We start from the raw sequence: 13,636 nt of genomic DNA, 5'->3' as shown, positions 1-13,636 counted from the left end.
ACTTTTGGCATGATGAAAAGGTTCTAAAATAAAGTTGATGGTTGCACAACTCTGTGAATATATTAAAAACCACTGTATTATAAAAGTCAAATGAATTTTGGTATGTTAGTTATAGCTCAATAAATCTGTTTTTTAAAAAAGGAAACCGTGATATTATATTGTAGTTCAAGTATGTTAAAAAATAATTAGGTTTCTGGGGCGCCTGGGTGGCTCAGTCAGTTAAGGGTCTGACTTGGGCTCAGGTCATGATCTCATGGTTTGTGAGTTTGCGCCCCGCGTCGGGCTCTGTGCTGACAGCTCAGAGCCTGGAGCCTTCTTCGGATTCTGTGTCTCCCTCTCTCTCTGCCCCTCCCCCACTCATGCTCTGTCTCTCTCTCTGTCAAAAATAAATAAACTTTAAAAAAAAATTTTTAAGGGGCACCTGGGTGGCTCAGTCGGTTAAGCGGCCGACTTCGGCTCAGGTCATGATCTCGCAGTCCGTGAGTTCGAGCCCCACATCGGGCTCTGTGCTGACAGCTCAGAGCCTGGAGCCTGTTTCAGATTCTGTGTCTCCCTCTCTCTGACCCTCCCCTGTTCATGCTCTGTCTCTCCCTCTCTCAAAAATAAATAAAACGTTAAAAAAATTTTTTTTAAAAAGTAAAAAAAAAATTTTTTTAGTAAAAACAAATAGGTTTCTGGGGGGTTGATGAAAAACACCTACCTTAACAATCATCAGTGAGACCACAGAGTGAAGCAGTTTAGAGCATAGGACTCCGTGGCCACATTGCCTCATTCTGGTATTTTGGTCCAGTCCTTACTAGCTGTGTAACATTGCGCAACACTCTGTGTCTTTTGATTTCATTATCCACAGTGTCTGTGGAAATGGGATTTGTTCCCTGACTGTTCAGATTTAACAAGTCACTAGGAAGTGCTCAGTAAGTATTAGTTATTACTTGTGATTTTAATTAGTTACCTTGTTTTCATAGAAAATACTTCTTAGTTTCCAAAATGCTTGGAAAGGCAATTTTGTAATATTGCGTATTATCAAAATAATAATGTAACAGCTGTAGTGTATGTGTTTGCAGTCAATGCACTGAGCGCTTTTGTATATAGTACTTCTAATCTTTACAGAACTCTCCAAGATAGGTGTGTCTGTGCCCACTTATGTATGAGTAAAGGAGGGAGTAGAGAAATGAGGTTTGTCCATGGTTTCATGTTTAATGCTGGCAGGGCTGGGATTTGAAGGAAAATCTTTGTCCCCAAAGTCCATACCTTCGCTGTAGCCCACTCTGCCCTCGGAGTTACTGGCGTCTGCTCTTAGTTTCAAGTCCTCCTTTTTGTCAGTCCTGTATTTCAAAATCCTATTTACCTAGACTTCTTGATTCAGCCCTGCCTGCTTTAAGTTCTTCTTTATTTAAGAAGAAAAGCAGGACCTGTGCATCGATCACGGGGTCCCCAGCAGCACAGAATCTTAGAGTGTGTGACATCTTGTGTTTGAAACTCAGTGCATTACTTGCTAACTATCTTTCCTCGTAAAAATGTTAATGTTGTGTCTGGTTATGACTTTCAAATAAGAAAGTAATTTCAAGGTGACCGTCTGCCAATAATGACTGTGACAAGAGAGAGCCTGCTGTGTAAGGAAATCCGGGGCGAGTGACCATTTAGTTGACAAACACTTGCACATCAATATTCCTTCCACTTTCAAGTTATATATATTTTGGATTTCTAGAGTTGCCACATTATCTAAAATGTCTAGTTTCATAACGTACAAATTATATAACATGCAAAGATGCCCAATCCATGATTGGGTATTAACATCTTAACGTGGAAACTTTCTAGATCAGGTAGCTGACATTAAAAAAAAATTTTTTTAACGTTTATTTTTCAGAGAGAGAGAGAGAGAGACAGAGCATGGGCAGGGGAGGGGGAGAGAGAGATGGAGACAGGATCTGAAGCAGGCTCCAGGCTTTGGGCTGTCAGCACAGTGTCCGACGCGGGGCTCGAACTCACAAACTGAGATCATGACCTGAGCCGAAGGCAGAGGCTTAATTAACCGACTGAGCCACTCACACACCCCATTTTTGGCCAAGATCTTTTTAGGATCCTTTTGGCCCTTATATGACAATTAACTATCATGGATAGCACATTTCCATTTAAATTATTCTCACTGTACAGTTTTCTTGAAGGCATGGGACAATGCATTATCTGTGTTTTTCCTTGTGTTGAATGTTCATTGTTTCCCCTCCTTCTGTAGTTTGCAATTTGGCAACTGGGTGCACTGGGGGTAGTAAGAGGCTATGGCAACTGATTGAAAAAAAAATTAGAGAAAAAATATCCCAATGGAGTTTTCTCTTTTAGGTGTATTTTCATTAAAAGCATGTAGGTTGCTGCTCAAATCGCAAATATCAAAGCTATAAATGCTTTAGGGGTATTTCACATAGCAAATGAAACAAATGGATTAAAGTCTTTGCTAGGTTATAAATAGAAAAAATATCTCTTCTGGCCAGAGAAAAGCCACCATACCGTCAGAGTTTTCCTCTTCCCTTTTGAGATTAGCTTTTTGATGTACATTACTCCGTTCCTAATATAGAAATCACTGTCCTAACATTGAAAACTCAACAACAGCGAACAGCAACTGAAAACTATAGTTTAAAATACACCTTTTGTATTTGTGTTTCCTGATACCTCTTTGCATTCATCACGGGCCAAAGGAAAAGTTTTGCATCCTTTTTCTGAGTTATTCAGAGCACCTGCTCTGAAGCAAATAGCATCACAGACAAGTTTCCCCTTCCTCGTATTGTAGTTATATTAGTTGGAGGAGTGCCCAGTAATATTTTTCTGATGGCATGACACAGTGCATAAGAATGATTGATTAAAACGCTACTCTCTGTGTCGTTTTCCTTCAGACTGTGGCTTTTAATTAAGAAACCCATTGTATAAGAATAACGTTAACCTGACAAAAATAAGACTTATACCGTAATATGTTAGTGGTTCAGCATTTCTGTCTATTCAACATTTCTGTCTGTGCAATTAAATATTTGAATGTTTCCACTGAACTGCTTTTGAAATGAAGTGGATTAGGAAAGAAGAAAGAGTGTCAGATTTACAGCGGCATTAAGCTGTAAATTAAGAAGATAAGCAATTTTATATGAAAGTAGGTATCGTCCTATAAAGAAGTGCTCAAAGCAGTTCCTTAAGATTAACATAATAGTTTAATCCTATTTTTCTAAATCAAACTTTAAACTTTGGGGATTCCAGTCATGGCTTCACACACACAAAAAAAATGACAACCCAATGTCAGTAGGGTCCAGAGAACTTGGAGAGTTAGAAGGGGGTATGACTCAAAGGGAACCTTCTAAAGGGGGCTCCGCGGTTGAAAACGTTAGTTTTCTTCTCAGCTCTGACCCCTCAGGAGGGTCATTTCACTCTCTGAGCCTCAGTTTCTTAATCTCTAAATTCAAAATAATTACATCAGTTTCTCTTCTGCAAGGTTTTAATGAGGCTCAAAAATGAAAACATGGGGTGCCTGGGTGGCTCCGTCGGTTAAGTGTCTGACTTCAGCTCAGGTCATGATCTCTCGGTCCGTGAGTTCGAGCCCCACGTTGGGCTCTGTGCTGACAGCTCAGAGCCTGGAGCCTGCTTCGGATTCTGTGTCTCCCTCTCCCCTGCTCATGCTCTGTCTCTCTCTGTCTCTCAATAATAAATAAACATTAAAAAAAAAATGAAACAAAACAAAACACAGTCCAGTGAAGACCCTCCATGCTGGGTGTGCCTGTGTGTGTTTGCACAGGAGCCCTTAACAAGAGTCAGCACTCTGCTGAGCTTCTAGACTGGCGTATGATGACAATTTTGGCAACACGGCGAAAGAATAAAATATTTTACATTCTCTCAATTATTTCAAACCGAAAGGTTGTTTTCCTTCTCCAGATGGAATCAGCATGTTTTCAGTATTTGTCAGTGAAAAAAAATGTCTAAAAATGGTCTTTATCTGTGACTCTCTTTGGGAACTCACAGTGCAGTGTTTAATATTTCAGAAAAATTGTGAACTGTATCTGTAGGATGGTACTCTATTTGCTGTGCCAAAATTTTGAATCCTGTTGGTCATGATCTGTGTCTTAGTACGCATCCATACAGGTCAATGTCTTACATATACGTATGTACATACATATTATAGATATCTGTTTATCTGTTAGATAAGTGATTTATTGTATATATGCACAGAAAGCCTCCCCATCAGAATCCTAGCCCCTCGATATTTTCCTGTCACACTCTTTGTCTCTTGATATTAGGGACTTGGGGGGTTTTGCTTGTCTAGGGCATAGCTCAGTGCACTGTTCCCTGTAGACGGAACAGGAAAGGGAGACGGTCCCTGTGTCCCCTTTTAATTTCCTCTAAAAATGTTGGCCCAGTGCCTGCCAGTCTGGCCTATGATATGAGGAATATGCATCTCATTTGCTCCCTGAAGCCCTCAGGCTGAATGTTTCCCCTGGTAACCTGGACTGTCTTTTCTCCTGTATCCCAGTAGTGGACACCCTTTCTCAGCCACTTTCTAGAAAGAGCCAAATCCCATTCTCCAAGACTTCTCTTGCCCCGTGCTGGGTGCCTCATCTTGCCATTTTTCTTCAGTAAGGATAACGAGCGACTGAATGTACAGACGGCATCCAGACCATACGTAAAACTAGACCCTTGACCCACAACCTGCAGCAAACTGCCTAGGAAACCACTCCCTTTTCTGTAATAAATAACCCAGGAAGCCAGCCTGCTGTAAATCAGACTTGCAGGAAGCCAGAGTAGCCAGATAACAATCTCTAGTGACAATCCAGGAATCTAAAGAATAACTTCTGTAACAATTGGCCCCAAGTGGCCAGGACTTGATTAATAACTGACAGCCACCTTAATGTTTATCCCTGCCTCCAACTTAGAACCAACCCAAGAAAACCAGAAATGCCCTCCTAACCAATCACATCGGATGCCCACTTCTAGTTACCTTCCAGCAGCCTACGCTCAGGGTACCCCGGAACCTTTCCTTTCTTTTTTTTACCTTTAAGCTTTCCTGCTTCTCTTCCACAACAAGTGATGGGGCCGACTCCCTTGCTATGGCATGCTGTGAATAAATAGCCTTTGCTTTTCTCATTCAGTTGGTCCTCATTTATTGCCACAATAAGAAATGTCAGATACTTCCTGTTATCTTTCTGTTCAAACTTGAAAAATAGGAAATCTGATTAAAATGCATTCGTTCCAGCAAGAGATTGCTTTTTTAAACGCTACTAATTTCCCCAGAGATTTTATTAAAATTCTCGTAAAGGCAGTTTGCTGTGAGAACATTATACTCACTGTGCCATTTTCTGCGATTGCGTAACTTCAGCTCAGTGCTCAGAGAGATGCCCTCCACCCTGGGCTGTTCTCTCTAAGGCAAAGTGCACTACTCATGTCTTATCTAGGATATGCTACCCGTTGTTTCATGATCATGGTGTAACGTATAGACATGTTTGGGCTAGGACTCAAGCTGAATTTTATCTCCCCAAAAATTAGATGTGCAATTCCCCAAATGATTAACTATAACATGTTCATAGCCCATTAGATAACATTTGGTACATATTGTTCTAAGGTCCTGTTGTTAACAATGCACACACTCTGCCTAGCGTAGTCATTGGGCACATGCCATCTCTGAATTTAGAGTCAGAACCTTACAAGGCACGTACATATCTCTGGGACTTCTCAGTTGCCTCTCTCTGCGTTTGCCACTTCCCTTTTTCCTAACAGCTAATCATACAGTTACCCACCTAATCTTTTTTATGTTACTCTGAGCTCTAAGAGTTCTTGTGTTGTCTTGTCCACATGTTGAAAGCATTGCTTTTCCTGCCTTTTTCATGACTATGTTTTATTTCGTTCCTATAAATGTAGTTTTCCACGTTGATGTGAGTTTATTCCTCATCCCCTTCCATCTGTTATTTGCTCTCTTAGTTGGAACTAGTTCTAACTTGGATGTACATTCGCGTTCTGTGTTAACGGTGTTCCCCCAAATTCAAGCCCTGATCCCCAGTATCTCAGAATGGGACTGTATTTAGAGACAGGGTCATTAAAGAGGTAGCTAAGTTAAAATGAAGCCATTGGGGTGGGCTGTAATCCAGTATGCCTAGCGTCCTTACGAGAATGGGAAATTTGGACATGTAAAGGGATGTGGGCACACATAGATGAAGAACCAGGTAAGGACACAGCTAGAAGATGGCCTTCTACAAGCCAGGGAGGGAGAGTGCAAAAGAAACCAACCCTGCGACACCTTGACCCTGGACTTCCAGCCTCCAGAGCTGTGACACAATAGCTTTCTATTGTTTAACTCACCCGGTCCGCGGTATTTATATGCTATGGCAGCCTACCCAAGCTAATACCATTAGTGAAGAAAGTCTCCTTACTTAGCAATCTGCAGTGTTTACTTACTGCCTTAGCAAAAACATTTCTCTGAGCAGTTCTATTTTCCTACATAGAAAAAAAAAATATTTAAAGCTCAGTTAGGTGAATGCTGCTTGATTAAGACGAAATTAAGGTGATCTTATGTCGGACTTCAAGCATCATAATCGATTCTGTCATCATCTGACCACATCGTGGAATTGGGCATTCGCCACCCAAGAGGTGAAAAGAAATTAGGGTGACAATCAATCAATATGTGGAGTAGCAGAGTTGGATTTAAAATGTGAAATATTGGGGCGCCTGGGTGGCACAGTTGGTTAAGCGTCCGACTTCAGCCAGGTCACAGTCTCGCGGTCCGTGAGTTCGAGCCCCGCGTCAGGCTCTGGACTGATGGCTCAGAGCCTGGAGCCTGTTTCCGATTCTGTGTCTCCCTCTCTCTCTGCCCCTCCCCCGTTCATGCTCTATCTCTCTCTGTCCCAAAAAATAAATAAACGTTGAAAAAAAAAACTAAAAAAAAAAAAATAAAATGTGAAATATGATGTTGAGAAATTTTTTTTCTTCTCTCTACTGCCTGTCTCTGTCCTGTGAAATGTCATCACTTTGAGTTTGGTGAGGTTTTGAAGAGGCATTCCGGGGACTAATAAAGGGTTTTGCAGGCTAATAAGATTTTGTTTCTGAGTTTTACTGGAAGGTCAGATTATGTATCACAAGTCCCTTCTAGCCTATGAGAAAAGAAGGTAAATAAATAACAATCCACATTTAGAGATCTGTAGAATATATGAGCGAAGAAAGATTATGCAGAACTGAGCGATACATTTAATACTTCCCACATGAAATCTCTTAAATGATAATAAAATAATTTTTAAAAATGACTTTAAAAAAAAAAAGCAGGAGAGAGACAATAACAGATGAACAGCGTCAGCATGTTTTTTTGTTTGTCTTCTGAAAATGTAAGAGAGAAGTATCTGACTTGGTGAGCCCAAGAAAGCTGAAACCCAAGTGATGGCAGAGGGGCTTCCAAAGAGAAGGAATCGAAGTTAGCTGCTACTACGGCAATTGCATGGCCTCCAAGAACAGGCCTCTCTCTGCCTTCGTTTCAGATGCTCAGTGAAAAAAACTGGCTTGATGATGCCCCCAACCACCCACCCAGCCTGAGGCCTGCCAACCCTAGACCCTCCCCTTTCACACCTCCCGATCATTGTCTCAGTTCCTGCAGGACACCCGGTGTGAAAGAAGATAAAGAACAAACAGAAGGAGTGCTGTAGCTCAGGGGAAACGGAAAATGCGGGAAGCAGATGCCAGCACAAATAATATCTGTAAGACCCTCATTGCTGTGAGGGACTGGAAAAAAGAATAGGTAGGATACTGTGGAAAGGAAACAAGACCAGATAGTGCTGTCTCAGAAACGTATGGAATATGATTTGCAAAAGTAGGAATTTCATAACAGTACTGGAAGCTAAGTCAAGAAAACCTCCCAGAAGGGAAAACAAAAAACAAATTGAAAATAGGGAAGTTAGGGGCGGCTGCGTGGCCCAGTCAGTTAAGCGTCCAACTTCAGCTCAGGTTATGATCTCCGCGTGTGAGTTCAAGCCCCACGTCGCGCTATGTGCTGACAGCTCAGAGCCTGGAGCCTGCTTCAGATTCTCCCTCTCTCCCTGCCCCTCCCCGGCTGGTGCTCTGTCTTTCTGTCTCAAAAATAAACAAACATTAAAAAAACTTTTTTTTAAAAAAAGGAAAATAGGGAAGTTAGGAAAACTAGAAGCTCAATTTAACAAACCAAAGAAGTTCCAGAAAGAATAGGGAAGGAATGGAGAAGAAATTATCAAAGAAATACAACTGAAAAATGTGAGTTCCCATATTGAAGGGACAGGTAAATGACCAGCACTTACACTAAGGCATAGTTCCAGGAAATTTCCAGAAGCTGGAAACAAAGAGAAGATTTTAAAATCCTCATTATCATTGCTGTACTTAGGCAATGATACTTTCAGCACATTTAATTTAGAGACTCTTGAGGGAAGTAGGAATATTTCACTCTCAAGGCACGGTGGACAAGGAAATTGCTCAGTATCACATGGCTGGTAAGTGGGAGAGTCAGACTTCCAAAGCAGGCAGTCTAGCTCCATACCTACTATTCTGTACTGACTTCCTTTAAAGTTTTCTGAGGGACCAAAAAAAAAAAAAAAAAAAAGGCACCTAAAAGTTCAGATTTCCCAACAGCAACACCAAATTATAATATAATGTAGCATTGCTTTCAGAATTCTCAGGAGAAAGTATTTACTGCCTAGAGTTTGGGGCACTGCCCCGCCTTCAATCAGATGTAAATATAGCTTCAGATATTTTCAGAAGTTTAGTTTTACCGGCGCCGTACCCTGCGTTCTTGGGAACAGCTAGAATGCAATAATTAGGAAGGCCAGTACCTGGCAGGAGCCAGACGAAGTTCCCTGCTGATGCTTGCCCTGCAGGCCCAGACAACAGCCAGTCCAGACCAAAGCAAGGCCGATGGCTACTGCACCGTTATCCTCAGAAAAAGAGAGGAAGAAAGGAGTGGCTTATATGATGTGTTTGGCAAAGGGTAGAATGGTATCAAGAGATTTTCTATCACCCTTTTAGTGCTATAGAATTCTCTAAGCGCATGACAGAATGAAGCCAAAGGAAAGGGGGAAAAACGTGGAATGAAGTGTAGTCACTACAGTACTACTCAGGGGTGAATGATCCCTCATTGTGATAACAGTATAAAACCTTAAGGTGAATTTACGCAGATGTACGAAAGACTCGTGAAATTAACTGTATTGCAAGATGGGGAAGAGGGAAAAGAGGACATCGGATTGTTAACTTGTTACTTTTCCTAATAGAAGCGTTCAAAGGAATTAACTGGGGTTGGACTCAGGATGGGGGAAGAATTGAGTGAGAGACTGTTGCTTGTATTGTAAGACCCGTAGCACTATTTGACTTTTAAAAATGTTTAATTTTATTCTTTTAATTTTTTTTAATGTTTATTTATTTTTAAGAGACAGAGAGTGCAAGTAGGGGAAGACCAGGTTGGGGGGGGGGGGTGGTGCGGACAGAGGATCTGAAGCAGACTCTATGCTGACAACAAAGAGCCCCACGTGGAACTCGAACCCACAAACCATGAGATCATGACCTGAGCCAAACTCAGACATTTAACTGACTGAGCCACCCAGGTGCCCCGCAAATGTGTGTTTTTAAGAATAAAAATATGGATTGGGGCGCCTGGGTGGCGCAGTCGGTTGGGCGTCCGACTTCAGCCAGGTCACGATCTCGCGCTCTGTGAGTTCGAGCCCCGCCTTGGGCTCAGGGCTGATGGCTCAGAGCCTGGAGCCTGTTTCCGATTCTGTGTCTCCCTCTCTCTCTGCCCCTCCCCTGTTCATGCTCTGTCTCTCTCTGTCCCAAAAATAAATAAACGTTGAAAAAAAAATTTTTTTTAAAAGAATAAAAATATGGAGAGAAATTTAACTATTTAACTAGAAGAATCAGTTTGGCTTTAGTTTGCTTCTTTAAAGACGTTGTACAAGAAATCTGTTTTGGGAAAAGACTTTAAAAACAGACTTCATCTGAGGCACCTGGGTGGCTCAGTCGGTTAAGCATCCAACTTCAGCTCAGGTTATGATCTCTTGGTCTGTGCTGACAGCTCAGAGCCTGGAGCCTGGTGCAGATTGTGTCTCCCTCCCCCTGCCTCTCCCCTGCTCACGCTCTCTCTCTCTCTCAAAAATAAATAAACATTAAAGCAAAATGTTTTCATAAAATTTTAAAAGTAAATAAAAATAAAAATGGACCTAACCTAATTTGATGTTGAGGAGAAAAGCATACCATCCAGGTGAATGAGCAGAATATCTGGGACATGAGGAACATGCCCTGAACTGCTTGGGGGTGGGGGTTGGATTCAGGAGAAACAGGAGGACTGTAGTGTGTCCTGGGATTAATGAGGCTCGAAGCTGGGGACGCCACGTCGAGATGACTTGACTGCCAAATGTAAGTGAGGTTTAGCAAAAGTCACGTGCCCGCGATGGGTTTATGAAGCCACGTAGCGTTGTAACAACAATCCGATCTGTGTGCTCTCTCGACTCTGTTGCCACAAGAAGGAACGTGAATTACAAGCTGTTATCTTCTCGGCAACCAACGCAAGTATCAACCCTGTCAGTGTCTTTTCTCGGTTTTGTGAAATGGGTGTATTTAGGGTCAAAGAAGTAATATTTTAGATGAGTCCTTTAAAAAGGTAGGCATGGCCTGGTCTGTGTGAGCCTTCAAGTTCCTGTTGGACATCTGAGTGGTATTGCTATAGAGAAATTCATATCCTTTCTCTCTCTCTCTCTCTTTGTCATACACACACACACACACACACACACACACACACACACACGCTGCGTAATTAGGTTTGGTGTTTAGTCCCCTGTAATCATGTGAATTTTATACATTGTGGTTCCTCGGTTTGTGCCTAAAAATAAAATTCCCACGTCCCATCCCTAATTTCTCCCTGACACCGATAAAAGAGACCGTGCCGTATCTTTCCAAAGTTGAAAAAAACAAAAAAACAAGTACACTCATTACTTTGGTAAAAGGCAGCCAGATTGTAAGTAAAATTTTAAAATTTTTGTTTAGTACAAAAATAAATAAATAAATAATAGTTGTGTGTAGTGATGCTTTCCCTTTAACATTCTCCTTAGGGCTTCAGGGCCTTGTTTTAGTAACTAAAGATAAGCTGTTTGCAAAGATTTCCCTAACATCAGCTTTCAGAAGAAATGAAGGAAACTTCTAAAATACCAGGAGGGAAAAAGGGAAGAGCCTGCTGCGTAAGGCTCCCGTAACCTCATCTGAAAAGTAATTTCATGTGTCAGAAAGGTCATTCTCCCCTCATATGCGTGCTAGTTTAACACGAGTCTAACCGAATTATCCATCAACTCGAGCAAATTCCAATAGCCACAAGGAGTGTTGGCGATTGGTCCATTTAAGAAGATGTGAATATATGGGGAGCATTTTTTTTTCTTTTCCATAATCTTGGGATTCTTGAAAACGACCATCATGCCAAAGTGGGGGCTTTTGAGTATCTTTTTATTGGAGTTCTGTCTTTGACTTGCTATTTATGAATCACCTACTTGGGATGAAGTAGCGTTGGAATTACTGATGAACAGCACCAGCGTGAATCCGTGTGATGGTAGCTACAGCTTTGGATTTTGACACAAATCAATAGGTGGGTCTCACAGAAATAGCAGCGTAAAATGGGTAAATTGGTGTAGCCACTGTGGAAAACAATATGGAGGTTCCTCAAAAAATTAAAAATAGAACCACCATATGACCTGGCCATCCTACTTCTGGGTATATATCCAAAGTGAGATATTGAAGAGATTTTTGCATTCTCACGTTCGTTGCACCATTATCCACCATAACCAAAACAGAGAAACAACCACAGTGTCCATCAACGGATGGATAAAGAACATGTGATATATGTACACATAAACACACATGTACACACACACACTGGAATATTATTCAGCGTAAGAAGGAAGGAAATCCTGCCGTTTGCAACAACATGGATGGACCTTGAGGGCATTATGCTAAGTGAGATAAGCCAGACAGAGAAAGACAAATAATGTAGGGTATCACTTACATGTGGGACCTAAATTTTAAAAAAGAAAAAGTCAAACTCCTAGACAAGGAGAGTAGAAAGTGGTTGCCAGGGGCTAGGGGGGCGTGGGGCGGGGGGTGGGGGGGCGTGAAGGAAATAGGGAGAGGTTGGTAAAGGGTATCAACTTTCATCCATAAGATGAATAAGGTCTGAGGATCTAATTAACATGGTGACTGTAGTTGATTACACTGTATTGTCTAATTAAAATGTGTTAAGAGGGTAGAACTTAAATGTTCTCAGCAAAAAATTTAAAAGTTAAAAAATAAAAGATAAATTTGTGAGGTGATGAATGTGTTGATTAACCAGGTGGAAGAAATCCTTTCACAATGTATTTTTACATCAGATCACCACAATGTACGCTTTTAAGTATCCTACAATTTTATGTGTCAGTCATACCTCAATAAAGCTGGCTTTTAAAAAAGAAATAAGCCAGTAGACTCAAAGAAATGGAGGGGGAAAAAAAAGTAGGAAATCAGTAATCTTAAAATCTGGGTCTTGCCCTAGAATATCTTAATGTCACGTGATATAACAAGTGTTTGGCCGAAGTTCACGCCACGTTTTCATACAAATCTCTGAGGGCACCCGTCTCTCAGGGCCCTCTGCCTTTGCGGCCTTCCTGACTCCTTATCTTTCTTCCTACATTGAATCATGAATTCATAAAGCACGGGTTGGTAAAAACACTTCACACATTATCTCATGCCTTGCTCTGTCCAAGAATCGGTCAACCAGTTTCGCTTGATTCAAAAGATAGAGAACCATGTTTTACAAGGTACCTTAATCCCTTTTCGGGGAGCACTAACTGTTGTTTCCATTTTTTGTGTGCCAAAATTTTTCTCTTTGTGGGGCACCTGGGTGGCTCAGTCGGTTAGGCGTCCGACTTCGGCTAAGGTCATGATCTTGCGGTCTGTGAGTTCGAGCCCCGCGTCGGGCTCTGTGCTGACAGCTCAGAGCCTGGAGCCTGTTTCAGAGTCTGTGTCTCCCACTCTCTGACCCTCCCCCATTCATGCTCTGTCTCTCTCTGTCTCAAAAATAAATAAACATTAAAAAAATTTAAAAAAAAATTTTTTCTCTTTGTTTGTAACTTACTAGTTCTGGTTCCATGCTCTTGAGCCCTGATCCTTGTTGAAATCAGGTACTGTGTTCCTCTCTATCCATGTACCCATATATTCAACTATTCCATCCACCTCCTTTTAACCTAGAAATGTTGGGCATTGTTAACATTTCAAAATCCTGGTTTAGCTGTACAATTAGTCTCATTGTACAGTGGGAAAGCAGGTTTTGTTCTTTCTTCTGAGGGTAGTTCTCGTCTGCCAGTCCACCTGCTCACTCCGGCCTGCTTTGCCCTCTGTCCTGCCCTCGTCAACATCGCAGCGTGGTAGTGAGGATTACCAGGAGGCGAGAGCTCCAGAATGCTCCTTCTGCCGGTCTGCCAGCATCTGCCTGGCCACTCCAGGCTGTGCTGGTCCTAAGCCCACTTTCTGACCAGGGCTAACCACCCTTATAAATAAGAAGTCAAAGAAATAGGTTTGTTTGGCTGAATTCTAAACACGAGGGCATTTATTTGCTTTGTTTTGCTGTTCACTCTGTAATTCATCAAAAGTCCCAGTG

The 13,636-nt window shown here is 41.7% G+C and overlaps 1 protein-coding gene across 4 annotated transcripts in view; it reads left to right on the top strand.

Moving 5' to 3' along the window:
• ASPH (aspartate beta-hydroxylase) overlaps positions 1-13,636 on the top strand; it is a 232,648-nt gene that overhangs the window by 189,445 nt on the left and 29,567 nt on the right. The gene's annotated exons all lie outside the window — the stretch shown is intronic.

This window comes from Prionailurus viverrinus, chromosome F2 (genome assembly GCF_022837055.1).
Source record: "Prionailurus viverrinus isolate Anna chromosome F2, UM_Priviv_1.0, whole genome shotgun sequence".
Classification (NCBI taxonomy): Eukaryota; Metazoa; Chordata; class Mammalia; order Carnivora; family Felidae; genus Prionailurus; species Prionailurus viverrinus.
Note: the sequence above shows the minus strand (reverse complement) of the source record. Positions and strands in the feature narration are given on the sequence as shown.